Below are 14676 nucleotides of genomic sequence, written 5' to 3'. Positions count from 1 at the left end.
AGTTGCTTGCAAGTCACTGAGGTGATCTCAGGTCTAAGGGACACTTATACTTATATCCCATCAGAGACATTCTCGACAGCAGAATACTCTAGAGTTGGTCACATTCAATGATGATGTACCAGTACATCTCACCTGTATGCCATACCAGTGTCTCCACACTCTTTGGTTAAGAGGACAATCAACCCATATGGCCTACAGCGACCAATGCTCGATAGAAGCTGTCGTCCTTATTAACAGCCTATCATTTGATCGTGAACTGTTTTAAGGACTAATCGATAAATCCTCTCTTTATCGAATCTAAATAGTCCTAAGGACTTCATCATAACAACGGAGTTCATTTGAAGATGAAAGCTTATGATGAAAATGCCAAATATATTTTATTTATTAACAAATCAATTACAATACTTGGTTGCTCAACCGTCAACAGCTTGACGATTGGTTTTTTGGGACATATTTTTCAATAACTCTCACTTGTCCTAAAGCCACTCGGCACAATATCTAATACCCATCTTCGACTTGTGGTTGTCGAAATCCTTTATCGCCAGGACTTTAGTGAAGGGGTCGGCCAGGTTCTCCTTTCCCTCAATCTTCTGAAGGTTGACGTCACCTCGATCCACGATCTTTCGGACCAGGTGGAAGCGGTGCAAGATGTGCTTCATCCGCTGATGTGCTTTGGGTTCCTTCGCCTGAGCTATGGCACCAGTGCTGTCGTAATAGAGCAGGACCGGACCATCGAGGGAGGATGCTACTCTGAGCTCGTTGATAAATTTTTTCAGCCACACAGCTTCCTTCACGACATCCGATGCTGCGATGTACTCCGCTTCACAAACAGAGTCCGCCACAGTATGCTGCTTGAAACTCTTCCAGCAGATGGCTCCACCATTCAGAGTAAAGATATAACCCGACACGCTCCTACTGTCATCATGGTCAGATTGAAAGCTAGAGTCTGTGAACCCCACAAGTTTCAGATCTGACTCGCCATAAACCAACCATTGGTCCTTAGTATTTCTCAAATACTTAAGGATGGCTTTAACCACTTTTCAGTGATTTTCTTCAGGATCAGATTGGTATCTACTCACTACTTTTAGTGAGTATGCCACATCTGGTCTTGTACATGTCATGGCATACATGATAGATCCCACGGCTGAAGCATATAGGACTCTACTCATATGCTCTCTCTCTTCAGGAGTTGTCGGACAATCCTTCTTAGAGAGAGAAATTGCATGACCTATCAGTAGATAGCCCTTCTTGAAATTCTCCATGCTGAACCTGTTCAGCACAGTGTCTATGTACATGGACTGGGATAACCCAAGTATCTTTTTAGATCTATCCCTATAGATCTTCATCCCTAGGATGTAGGATGCTTCACCCAAGTCCTTCATGGAGAACTGTGATGACAATCAAACTTTTATTCCCTGTAGTGCGGGGATGTCATTCCCGATTAAGAGAATGTCATCCATGTATAAGACAAGGAATACCACAACTGGACCATTTGCCCATTTATAGATGCAGGGCTCTTCTCCATTCTTAATGAAGCCATACGTTTTGATCACCTTATCAAAATGCATGTTCCAACTCCGAGAAGCTTGCTTCAATCCATAAATGGATCTCTGAAGCTTGCACACCTTAGACTCATCTGTGGATGTAAACCCCTCAGGTTGTATCATATACACCTCTTCGGTCAGCTCTCCATTCAGAAAAGTTGTCTTTACATCCATCTACCAGATCTCATAATCCAGATGGGCAGCTATTGCAAGCATTATCCGAATAGATTTGAGCATTGCCACAGGAGAAAATATCTCGTCATAATCAATACCATAACGTTGACGATATCCCTTGGCGACCAGACGGGCTTTATAGGTCTCTACCTTTCCGTCTGTATCCCTCTTCCTTTTGAAGACCCATTTACACCCAATGGGTTTAACCCCTCAGGTGGGTCAACCAATGTCCATACATCGTTGACCTTCATGGACTCCATTTCGGATTTCATGGCTTCAAGCCATTTCTCAGAATCAGATCTCTGCATTGCATCCATATAGGTAATCGAATCCTCATTATTCTCATCTAGTTCGATGGGATCACCATCCCAGATCAAGAAATCATAGTATCTGTCCGGCTGACGCGGTACTCTACCGAATCGCCTTAATGGTGCAGGTACATTGGGCTCTAGATCTGATCTAATCATATCTGACTCAGGTTCAGCTATTGATGTCGGTCCTTCTACCTGTTGAACTTCATCAAGTTCAACCTTAGAGGCAACGGTTCCTTCACCAAGAAACTCTTTTTCTAAAAAAATTGCCTTAAGGCTGACGAACACCTTTTGTTCATCAGCATGGTAGAAAAAATATCTTTTTGTCTCTTTGGGGTACCCTATGAATGAGCATTTGTCAGACCTAGGTCCAAGTTTGTCTGTGACTAATCGTTTGACATAGGCCGGGCACCCCCAGACCCTAAGGTGTGAAAGTGCTGGCTTACGTCCTGTCCATATCTCATATGGAGTCTTAATTACAGACTTACTTGGAATCCTATTTAACAGATAACAGACCGATTCGAGTACTTATCCCCAGAAGGATATCGGCAAGCTAGCAAAACCCATCATGGATCGGACCATGTTTAACAGAGTCTGATTCCTCCTTTCAGACACACCATTATGCTGTGGTGTTCCTGGAGGAGTCCATTGGGAGAGAATCTCATTCTCTCCTAGATATGTGAGAAACTCACTAGAAAGGTATTCTCCTCAATCAGATCGAAGAGTTTTAATACTCTTCCCAGTTTATTTTTCTACTTTACTTCAAAATCGTTTGAACATTTCAAATGAATCCGACTTATGTTTCATCAGATAGACATATCCATATCTGGATAGGTCATCCGTGAAAGTTATGAAGTAGAAATATCCACCTCTAGCACTTGTGCTCATGGGCCCGCATACATCTGTATGTATTAGGCCCAAGAGCTCAGTAGCTCTCTCACCTTTTTCAGTAAAAGGTGACTTGATCATTTTACCAAGAAGACAGAACTCACAGGTTGGAAGTGATTCACAATCACTGACTTTGAGGATTTCCTCTTGAGTCAACCTGTTTATTCTATTTTTGTTTATATGACCTAGCCTACAGTGCCATAAGTAGATATCTGACATACTATCTAATTTAGGATACTTGCCAGTAGAATAGACTCTTATCGGGCTTGATCTTTCTGGTCTGGCCCTGCACTGATGTCCCGGCCTGAACATGCACCTTCTTCACTTTCTTCTTCTTGTTCTTCTTCTCTTTCTTAAAAGGTCGAGAACCAAAAGACGAACCTCCCACTAAGTTCACCGACTCCTTGTGAAGTTGGTGATCCTTCTCAAAGTTCTGAAGCAACCCCAGTAACTCGTGGTAGTTCTCTTCAGGCTTTGTCATTCTATAATGAGTGAGGAATGGGAGATAAGACTTGGGGAGCGAGTTCAGTATTGCATCTTTTTCAAGCTGCTCATGCAAAGAAAAGCTGAGCTTGCTCAATCGTTCCATCAGCTCGATCATGTATAATACATGATCAGTGACAGAGGCACCATCCCGCATTTTGGCGTTGAAGATGGCACAACTAATCTTGTGCCTCTCTACGTCATCGGGTGTGCCAAAGGCATCCTCTCAACACTTGAAGCATGTCCTTTGGCTGAGCCCTCTCGAATCTGCGACTGAACTCGTCGCTCATGGCAGCCAGCATGATACAGCGCACCGTGGTCCGGTCACTGAGCCACTTCTGGTAAGTGTCTCTGACTGTTCCACGTGCATTGACAGCTAGCTCCTCAGGTGCAGGATCTATTATCACATATAGGATCCGTTCATGCTCCAGGACTATCTTCAACTTTTGGTACCAGCTACCGAAGTTGGGTCCCACCAACTTATCATTATCCAACAATGATCGGAGCGATAGGGAAGTGGCCATATTTGCACAAAGGAGAACCATAACCTAATTAGTAATTGATTCATTAAACCTAAAGATTTGGACTTTAATCAAAAGATTTCTCTCACTATTTTATTCGAATTGGTAGCCTTTACCTCCAATTCGAGGAATTACCCTAATTCCTTAGTGGGTACTAGAATCCACTTAGACTGCACACAAGTCCAACTTTGGTTGGCCAACCCATGTACATCTAAGGGTAGGTTCATAACCAATTATTTCTCTAAACAATTTCTAGTAATTTTAATTTTGCCCCAGAAACTTAATCAGTAGGCTTTGGCCTCCACTGTAAGGATCCGATTAGGTCCAACCATTAACATGATCATACTTGGTGTATCTAACCAATGAATGATTAAGCCCAACTTTGGTTGGCTCACCTAACCACCATTAGAGAGACACTTCCAAGTCGTCATATGATGAGTGATAATTCCATTAGTCAACAAGCACCAGGCCTTTGGGTCTGCAATGATTATTGAGTTAATGGACTCATTATCAAACACCTTAATGGGAGGCTATGACTCAGTTATCTCCATAACTTTATCATTTTAAGGACCTAATAATTTTAGAAGATTTAAATAATTTAGAGGATGAGGTCAGATGCACCAGCTTATCATGATCCTCCCACTGGCTTCACCAAGTCAGCTTAAGGGAGACCATTAAAAGGGCTAGTCTAGGAGCACCTAAATCAGTCACACTGATTTACCTAGCTGACATGGGTCAGCTCGAATAGTCAAGTGATCCGATCAAAATATAATTTTACCAACAGGCCAGGTAAGTTCGATCAGTGGGAGGGTCTGCCAAAGCTTGCCTTGACACCATCAGAAATGGCCAGGTAAGTGGGCTCCCAATTAAAAACCACCGGTCTGGTTTACCTTAGACACCAATTGGTTTAATTAGTTTTGATTAGATCAACCTAACAGTTCGTGCTAGACCACTTAGCCAAGAATCAAGTCTATTTGGTTCTCGTTAAAGACATGGACTTGACCAACTACAACTATTGTAATTGATCTAGAGAATCCTTGACCTAATCTAAGACAACAATTGATTAGATTTAGTCAATTCTCTAATTAAGTCCATCTTTAATCTAACCATAGGTCTAACCCAATTAATGGACCTAATTCCCACTAACCCATTAACCCAATATATTATGGTTTGTGTCTTAGGTTCTTCAATTCACAATCCTAGAACCTAATCAAACAACTTCTTAATTCTTAATTAAATTTTGGGCTGAGGGTTGGGTTTGACTTTTCAAAAAATAATTTTCATATTTGTAAAATAATTTTATAATATGATTCTACGAACCATATTGCATGTTTGATTCATAATCAAGATATAAGTGAAATAAACATGAAACTACTTTAGATCTAATCTAAACAGGTTCATGTAATTGAAATAATTTCAACTTTAAACATTTTCTTTGCACAAAAATTATTAACAAAGAGATTTTATTTCAGATTTAAATATTTTTTAAATCTAATAAATCATAAATTTAATCTAGATCATATCTAACAAATTTATGATTAAAGATAGATCTACACAAACTAGGACAACCTTTGCACTGTAAGGGGTAAACCTTACAGCAGGACAAACTTACAGTTCATGATTGATCTAAAATTTTAATTTTAGATTTAATAATCAGATTATAAATTAGATCTAATCTAAGAAATAATCTAAGCATGTATAAATAATCATGTATTAAAGAACCTAGGCTCTGATACCAATTGAAGGAACCAGATCTAGGGTTTCAGGGTTAGATCTTGAAACTTTTTCAAGATCATACAGCGGAAGACTAAAATAAATTAAAATTTATTTTCTAAAATTAGAGAATCTCTAGATCAAAGATCCTATTACATGATTATTATATAGCATTAAATCAAAAATTAAAATATATATATACAGTATGAACTACATATTGACCATATCAACATGTTTCTATACTACATCTAATGTATGTATTAACAATAGATCAGATCTATTACCTTGCAAGTTAGACTTTCTAACCTCACTGATCCGGGCTTGAGGATGATGTTGCAAGCCACACATGTGTTCAACCTCTAGGAGTCATCCACACGAGCCCACGAATCTCGATCAGAAGTCCTGCTTCAGGAAATCAGCATAGTATGCTAGTACTGCGCTGATCCTTCTTTGATGGTTGATCAGGTGCCTTCTTCTTCTTGATTTGGACTCTTTCAAAGATAAAAAGTAGAAGGAGGAGTTTCAGATTTGAGACACTCTCAGAAAACTTAAGATAGAGGGAGGAAAGATATGAAAACAAACAACCCTAGAAGAAGACCCTCTTCTTCTTCTCATTTCTCTCTCTAGACACCCTATCTTGTATCTATTATATCTCCATGACCCAAAGGTATTTCTCTTTAATTTTTGGATGTTCCAAAGTTCTCTCAAATATCTATCTTTTTCAAAAATTTTATGAAGAAACTCATTTTATACAGAGAGATATGATAGAGTCCTTGTCTAGGTCAAATACCTAGTCAAGGCTTATCCAAACATGGCAAGATAAGGGGCGCCCAACTCTTGAGCACCTCCTCCTTATTTCCATACATGGATCACCAGAAAAGGGTGTACAATGTGTACCCTAAAATTCATAAAAATTTTAAAAAAAAATTGGATAAATTTGGTGCAAAATTGAAAGAGTTTTGGATTTCTAAAACTCTATCTCATAGAATTCGAAATCTAAGCTTATTCCTCTTTAATTTGATCCAAACCACCTTCCATGTAAGAAAGAAGAGAGGAAACCTTTTATGAATGTGGGAGAGACCTAGGAGAGGGCTTTTGTTGCACAAAATAAGAGGAGATTGGCATTGAATGAGAGAGAGGGCGTGGGGAAGGCTTATGTGGCGCAAGGTGGAATCCTAGTCTTACTAGGATTCTATCTTATGACTTGTTTTAATTTGGTTTCTCAAATCAAATCAAACCAAAATTAGATCAACCCAATTAAAATAGGTCTTAACCCAATTAAAAATCTAATTTAATCAGATTAAATTAGATTTAAATCTGATTTAATTTTCTAAACAAATTAGAAATTAGATTGACCCAAGTCCTAGTTGAACTAGGACTAGTTTTTTCTTGCACTTGGCTTATCCAATAAACCAATTGGACTTGATCCAATCAAGCCCAAACTAAATCTAATTAAATTATATTTAATTAGACTTAATCTTAGCCCATTGGCTTAATCAAATTAAGTCAATTAGCAATCAAATTACTAATCGATCCTTCTGCAACACTTGCACTGGGTTAAATGTCAATCATATTGATCATTTAACCCTAGAATGATTCTTAATCATTGATCAACCATCCGATCGGATCATGAACTCTAATGTGTGTAACCTCATAGGTCCGAATCTAAGTCGGTAGCATAGAAATAAATTTCTGTACCAATCAAAGTGACTATCTAGCAATGGTACCCGACGATCGAATATGTCGAATGTGTAGAACAACATCCTTAGAACCCATGTAGATATAATTTTTATATAATTCATCTCCTTGACCAAAATGATCATAGGACACCTCAGAGTTCAACTATCCACTCTGATCAGGTTGTCCACATTGTATTTCAAAATATCAAATCCATCTGATGGATTACCCTGACCAAGGTTTTGCTAAATTGAAATACAGCGACTCATTCTTCTCCAACTCTTGGAGTGGTCAATTCCATCTCGATCATACTCTGACTTCGCAAGTACTTGATTGTGCCCAGAAGCCTTCCATCTCTGAATTAGAAATTCAGTTAGTCCAGTACCAAAGCACAGTGAGTTGCTTGCAAGTCACTGAGGTGATCTCAGGTTTAAGGGACACTTATACCTATATCCCATCAGAGACATTCTCGACAGCAGAATACTCTGGAGTTGGTCATGTTCAATGATGATGTACCAGTACATCTCACCTGTATGCCATACCAATATCTCCACACTCTTTGATTAAGAGGACAACCAACCCATATGGCCTACAGTGACCTATGCTCGATAGAAGCTGTCATCCTTATTAACAGCCTATCATTTGGTCGTGAACTGTTTTAAGGACTAATCGATAAATCCTCTCTTTATCGAATCTAAATAGTCCTAAGGACTTCATCATAACAATGGATTTTATTTGAAGATGAAAGCTTATGATGAAAATGCCAAATATATTTTATTTATTAACAAATCAATTACAATACTTGGTTGCTCAACTGTCAACAGCTTGACGATTGGCTTTTTGGGACACATTTCCCAACATCTAATACCTTGTGTAAGCTCTTTCAAAACTGTGATACAAATCTGGTGTCTCGATCTGATATAATGGTCACTGAAATTTCATGTAACCTTACAATTTCTTTCATATATAATTTTGTTAGTCTTTCCAAAGTAAATTCAACTCTAATTGGTAAGAAGTGTGCAGACTTTGTCAATCGATCCACAATCACCCAGGCTGTATCATTTTTACTTGGAATCTTAGATAGTCCAGTTACAAAATCCACAGTGATATGTTCCCACTTCCATACTAGAATATCGAGATGTTGAAGTAATCCTGCAGGTCTCTGATGTTCAACTTTAATTTGTTGACACACCAAACATTGAGCCACAAATTGAGCGATCTCTCTTTTCATATTATTCCACCAGTATATTTCCTTCAAGTCTCTATACATCTTAGTACCTCCCGGATGAACTGTATAACCGGTCTGATGTACTTTCTGAAATATTTCTTATTTGAGTACCAAATCATTGGGTATGCAAATTCTATTTTCGAATCTCAACGAACCATCATCATGTATCTTGAATTCAGATTGAACACCAGCTTCCACTTAATCTCTTATTTTTGTTAATTGTGGATCACCATTTTGGGCAACTATAATCCTTTCAATGAGCATTGGCTGAACCCTCAAGTTGGCTAATCGTACTGTTGAGTCATATACTTGAATATCTAATTTCAGTTTTCTTATATCCTTCAATAATTGACTTTGATGTGTAATTAAAATAGCCAAATTCTCCATTGATTTTCTACTAAGGGCATCAGCGACAACGTTAGCTTTTTCGGGATGATAATGAATTGTTAAATCACAATCTTTCAACAGTTCTAACCACCTTCTCTGTCTCATGTTTAATTCTTTCTATGTAAAAATATACTTCAGACTTTTATGATCGATAAACACTTCACACTGCGCACTGTATAAATGATGTCTCCAAATTTTTAGGGCAAAAATCACTGCAGCTAACTCCAAATCATGTGTCGGATAATTCTGTTCATATGATTTCAATTATCTTGAGGCGTAAGCCACTACCTTACCATGTTGCATCAATACACAGTCAAGTCCCTTTTTAGATGCATCACTATATATTGTGAAACCTTCATCTCCTGTTGGTATAGTAAGAATAGGGGCTGAAACTAATCATTGTTTTAACTCTTGAAAACTCTGTTCACAATCCTTGATCCACTCGAATTTAACCCCTTTCTACGTAAGACGAGTCAAAGGTGTAGCTATATGGGAGAATCCTTCTACAAATCATTTGTAAAAATCTGCCATTCTCAGAAAGCTTCGAATCTCAAAAATATTTGTAGGTCTGTTCCACTGCATCACAGCTTTCACTTTTGTTGGATCCACAAAAATTTTATCTTTAGATACGATGTATCTTAAAAAGACTATTTTATCCAACCAAAATTCACACTTCTTTAATTTGGCATAAAATTTTTTTTTCTTCAATATTTGTAGTACACACCATAAATATTCTTCATGCTCCAATTTACTTTTTGAATATATCAAGATATCATCAATAAATACGACAACAAACTTATCAAGATAGGATTTGAATATTTTGTTCATTAAATCTATGAAGGCCGCTGGAGCATTGGTTAACCCAAATGACATCACTAGAAATTCATAATATCCATAACAAGTTCTAAATGCAGTCTTTGATATGTCTTCTGTTTTGATTTTTAACTGATGATGTCCTGAATGAAGATCAATTTTTGAAAAAACTTGTGCACCTTGCAGTTGATCAAACAAATCATCGATTCGAGGTAAAGGATACTTATTTCTGATAGTGTTCTCATTCAACTCTCTATTGTCGATACAAAGCCTCATACTACCATCTTTCTTTTTCACAAACAAGACTGGAGCTCCTCAAGGAGACACACTAGGTCTTATAAAATTTTTATCCAATAAATCTTGTAATTGATCTTTTAACTCCTTCAACTCCATGGGGGCCATTCGATAAGGAGCTTTAGAAATCGGACTGGTATTGGGTGCCAATTCAATAGTAAATTCAATTTCTCTATCTGATGGTAGTCCGAGTAAAGCATCAATGAATACATCTGAAAATTTATTTATGATAGAAATATCTTGTAACCTCAATTCATCATGTTCTATATTTTTTATTGATACTAGATAACCTCTACATCCCTTTCTTAGCATCTATCTAGCTTGCACAAATGAAATAATATGTAGAGAGATGGTTTCTGTACTTTCATCAAAACTGAATGTTAATTTTTTCGGTATTTGAAAGTTCACTCTCTTTCCATGACAATCCACAGAGTTATGATAAGTAGCAAGCCAATCCATTCCTAGAATGACATCAAAATCATGCATATCTAGGATCACCAAATTTATCGATAATTCTCTTTCTCCTATTCTGATACTACATGACTTGCACACACTTTCAGTACTCAAAATACCACCTACTAGTGTCTCAACATATAATTTAGTTTTCATAGGTTCACATATTATATCATGTTGTCTAATAAAAGTAATGGATATAAAGGAGTGCGTAGCACCAGAATCAAACAAAACTGAAGCATAAATACTAGATACAGGAATGATACCTGTTACCATAGTATTAGAGGTCTGAGCATCCTGTTGTGTGAGTGCATAGATCCTTCCTTGAGTTTTCGGCCTTTGACCTCCATCTTTTATTTACGTGGATCTATTCTCATTCCTTTGGGGGCAATCTACAATTTTGTATCCCTTCCATCCACAGCTAAAACAAGAACCAGTATTTCATGGGTAATTGGAAGACTCATGCTCTCTTCGGTCACATCTCGAATATCTAGCCATCTCATTCTCATGATTCTTATCATTTGCTGGCTTCTTTGCTGGACCCTTATTGTTCTGATTTCGTCCTTAAGTTCTACCAAACCTATTTCTCTTCTTCTGATTTCGTTCTCTCTCTGCATGTGCTTCATTAACTTTTCTCTCAATTATTAGAGCTTTATTCACAACTGAGGCATAAATAGTTAACTCATAGGGTACAACTTATTTTTTAATTTCTGTCTTCAGTCCCATTTCAAATTTATGTACTCTGTCTTGCTCAACCTCAACTAATCTTGGAACAAACTTGGCTAACTCTGTGAATTTAGCTTCATACTTTGCAACGGATCTATTCTTCTATTTCAGATAAATGAACTCCTGCTCTTTCTGCATTCTGACACTTCGAGGAAAGTACTTGTCAAAGAATTCACCTCAAAATCTCTCCCAAGTGACTAGTATCCTATCGTGTTCATAATTTTGTTCAAGTATATGCCACCAGTTGTATGCCTCACCTTGTAATAGATATGCTGTCTAATAGATCTTCTCATCATCGAGGTATTCTTGCACGGTGAATGCCTTCTTCATTTCCATAATCCAGTTATCAGCTTCCAGTGGCTCGATGGTCTCTTTGAAGGCTGGAGGGGCTAGCTTCTTAAACTCGACGATATTGTTTCTCTACATCGGATGTTCTCCATGTCCAGGTGTCGGTGGAGGATGCTGATGTGGCTGCGCTTGTTGTTGAAGTAACTGTTGCTGTGTTTGAACTACTTCGATCAGAGTTTGCATTAGTTGAGTCATGTTCGATTTTTTCTGTACTGTTAGAGTATTTTCAGTAGGGTCAATAATTCTCTCTTGCTGAGATGTGCCACTATTCAAATGGAGAGTGTTATCACCAAGTAGATTTGATATCCCTCCTACCGCTCCTTGAGTATTCCTCATTCGTCGTGGAGGCATATTGACCTATGACAAATTTGAGATGATAACTTATCCTTAATAAAGTTATAAACTTACTTAAGACATGTCAGGTCATAATCATTATAACTAACCTTACAAATTTCCTAATATCTACCCATCACTCGCTCATTCTATTCTACATGTCTTTATTTATCTACTTATGCTCTGATACCATATTAATTGTCATGCCTCCGATCCGAGATTGTAAGTCGAAGATCATAGCAATCATCGCATACTCATAGAAAACTATTCTTATAAGCATACAAGGCTTCTCATCATGATATCATACACATAAAGTTAAATAAATTTTAGTCTTAATGATCAAACCTTAGTTCAAATAACAAATCAAAACTCAGTGTCCAAAAAAAAAAATAATTGTCTGACAAGTCAATACTTAAAAAGTCTTGCATCAATTCTGAAAAAATCCTAAATCAAATGAGCTAATCTCCATCTCTAATCGCTCTCCCAATCGAAATCCTGTATCATGCTAATTTTTTGGATCTGTAAAGAAAAATATAAAACTCATCATGAGCTAAATAGCCCAGTAAGCAGTGTATACCTTTAATTGAATAAATCAGACAATAATACTATATATATCGATTTACTGATAATAACATAAATAATATGTAAATTTATGAATTCATAATTTAATACATCACACTATCAATCATATATAAAACTTCAATTTATCATAATTTTAAATTATGCTTATCATCTTGAATTCATCAAATTCTTAAGTTTCTTCTTATCAACCATGAACTATGACCATATTTTTTCTATGACAGGGTCATAATATCGCGTATCTTCTTGCGGTAGGCTGCGAATCATTTGACAGTAAGTCCTTCAGAACCGCTGGTCTCGCTGGTGGTTTGTCGCTGGTCTCTCTGGCGACATGTCGCTGGTCTCGTTGGCGACATAAACCCTCAGGATAAATCAAATTACCAACATATACGCCCCCATTGGCGGAGTCCTTTACATAATCAGGTTGTCAATTCATATCATCTTTCAATTCATATATTATTTTAAAAATAATATAAATAAGTGATATTCAAGTAAAACAATCATATCATTCTTTATGATCATACATCATCATAATAATTTGCAACAAATATCTTCCATCATAAATAATTTTTAATAATTATTTTTAATTATAATTAAATTCAATAAATAATTTCAATTACAAGCATGCCATGAATTTATATAATTTAAATTTATAATTTATCAGATAAATTCAATAAAAGTAAAACACTACTTACCTTAAAAGAAAATCCAATTAGGGATTCTAAAAATCTGAAAAATCCTTCTCCGAACTTGATACGTCAAATATCATATTTTTGATCAAAATTTTATCAAATAAAAATAATAAAAATTTCTAAAATCCAATGTCCTGACATGGATTGACTAGATAACAGTATCCAGAATTTTTTTTATTTTTTATTTTATTTTATTATTATTATTTATTTATTTATATGTATATATATATTTTTTAATAAATCCTAAAAAATTTAAGAGAGAGAGAGTGGAGAGAGAAAGCCTCCCTCTCTTTCTCTTCCTCTCTCTTCTTCTTTTTTTTTCCTTTTCTTTTTCTTTTTCTCTTTTTCTTCTTTTCTTTTTCTGTTTTCTCTTTATTTTTTCTTTTTCTCTTTTCTTTTTTTTTTTTCTTTCTTCTTCTTCCCATGGGTTGCTTTGGGCCGAAACAGGGGATCTCAAATCCCCTGAGTGGAGTTCCGACTGACAGTGTAGCCGGCATGGGGTGGCCGTCGGCAGGAGGGGACGACCCAGCGGCAAGAGGAGGGCCAAGCTGATGACCGGCGGCGGCTACCAATGCCCAAACACCCAACAGAACCGAAAACCCTCCCTTTTTCTCAAAGAAATCCGATGACTTCGGTCACCGACAAGTGTGCACATCAGCACGAGAAGAAAGGAGGAGAGAGAGGAAGGGGAGGAGGCTTACCTCCGACACCGGTGAGGCTTTTCCGGCAAGCAAGAAGGACGGCACAGGGATGGATCTCCGTGGTGGTTTTTTCGGCGATTGCCGCCAACTGGATCTCGGGTCTTTGGTGAGAGGGAGAGAGGAGGGTTCTCCTCCTTAAATAGAACCGGAGGGGGCTCTTTCCGACTCCGATTGGGAGTCGGTGAGAGGAGGAAGAAGACTTCGATTGGGAGTCGGTGAGAGGAGTGTTGCTCCTAGATTGATTTTGATGATTACAAAGCAGATTGAAGGGATACAAATAATTTTAAATTGAAAAAGTCCTTATGCTCTTCAAGGGTAAAATTGTAATTTCACTAAAATCCTGATTTGATAGTATCATTTGATAGAACAAATGATTAGTAATCTATTGGTAAAAGTTTCATTATTTTTGGACTTATATTTTTGAAGTTATGAAGGTTTGAAGTGCATGAGTCGACTCATGAGTCAACTCATGGCACTATGAGCTGATTGGCACGCAAAAATTTCCCTTGGCATGCTGGATTTTTGGCTTGGCATGACCTGTGAGTCGACTCATGAGTCGACCCACAAGGCATGAGTCGACTCATGAGTCGACCTCTGCTGATTTGGGCCAAAAAATCCAGAAATCAAAGTTTCTGGCTAATGCAACAGAAGTCGACTCATGAGTCGACCCCTGCGACGGAAAATATCCGCAACGGCTAATTTTTTGCCCGTTTTAATTGTCTTTTATGCTTCCTAAAAATGCTCTAACGGCTCTTTTTCTGCCTAATATATTTTCTCTTGTTTCTTAAGGCTATAAAAGGTTTCAAATGTT

The sequence above is a fragment of the Elaeis guineensis genome, chromosome 5, assembly GCF_000442705.2.
Source record: "Elaeis guineensis isolate ETL-2024a chromosome 5, EG11, whole genome shotgun sequence".
NCBI lineage: Eukaryota > Viridiplantae > Streptophyta > Magnoliopsida > Arecales > Arecaceae > Elaeis > Elaeis guineensis.
This window is presented reverse-complemented; position numbering follows the sequence as displayed.